Here is a 935-nt window from a genome sequence, read left to right as displayed (position 1 = left end):
ATTAAGTACCTCAATGATTGTGAGATCACTTGATATTAATAAAGATCAATTTCTACCTCATGAAAATGACGAAGAACTTGTTAGTTCTGAAATAACATATCTTAGTGCAATTGGTGCATTGATGTACCTTGCTAGTAATTCTCAACCAGACATATCTTTTTCAGTAAATTTATTAGCAAGATTTAGTTTTTCCCTAACACGAAGACACTGAAATGGTATTAAACATATATTTAGATATCTTCAAGGGACCATCAATATAGGACTATTTTATTTAAAAGAATTTGATTCACAATTAATTGGCTATGCAGATGCAAGATATTTGTTTGACTCATATAAAGGTTGATCTCAGACAGGTTATTCATTTACATGTGGAGGTACAACTATATAATGGCGTTCAACAAAACAAACTATGGTTGCTACTTCTTCAAATCATGCAGAGATAATAGTCATCCATGAAACAAGTCGAGAATGTGTATGGTTGAGATCAATAACTCAACACATCCAAGGAAACATGTGGTCTTCCCTTAAAAGGAGACATCCCAACAACATTATATGAAGACAATGTTGCATGTATAGCTCAACTAAGAGGAGGATACATCAAAGGAGATAGAACAAAACATATTTCACCAAAATTCTTTTTTACTCATGATCTACAAAAAAAAAGGGTGATATAGATGTTCAACAAGTTCATTCCAGTGATAATTTAGCATATATATTCACCAATTCATTACCAACGTCAACCTTTGAGAAGCTGAGATACAGGATTGAAATGTGTTATCTTCGAGACATTAAGTGACGTCATCATCGGGGGAGTAAATGTGCACTGCACTATTTTTCCCTTAACCAAGATTTTATCCCACTAAATTTTTCTGATAAGATTTTTAATGAGGCAACAAACAAAGTGTATTATATATATATATATATATATATATATA

This window comes from Solanum tuberosum, unplaced genomic scaffold, assembly GCF_000226075.1.
Source record: "Solanum tuberosum cultivar DM 1-3 516 R44 unplaced genomic scaffold, SolTub_3.0 scf00015, whole genome shotgun sequence".
Lineage (NCBI taxonomy): Eukaryota > Viridiplantae > Streptophyta > Magnoliopsida > Solanales > Solanaceae > Solanum > Solanum tuberosum.
This window is presented reverse-complemented; position numbering follows the sequence as displayed.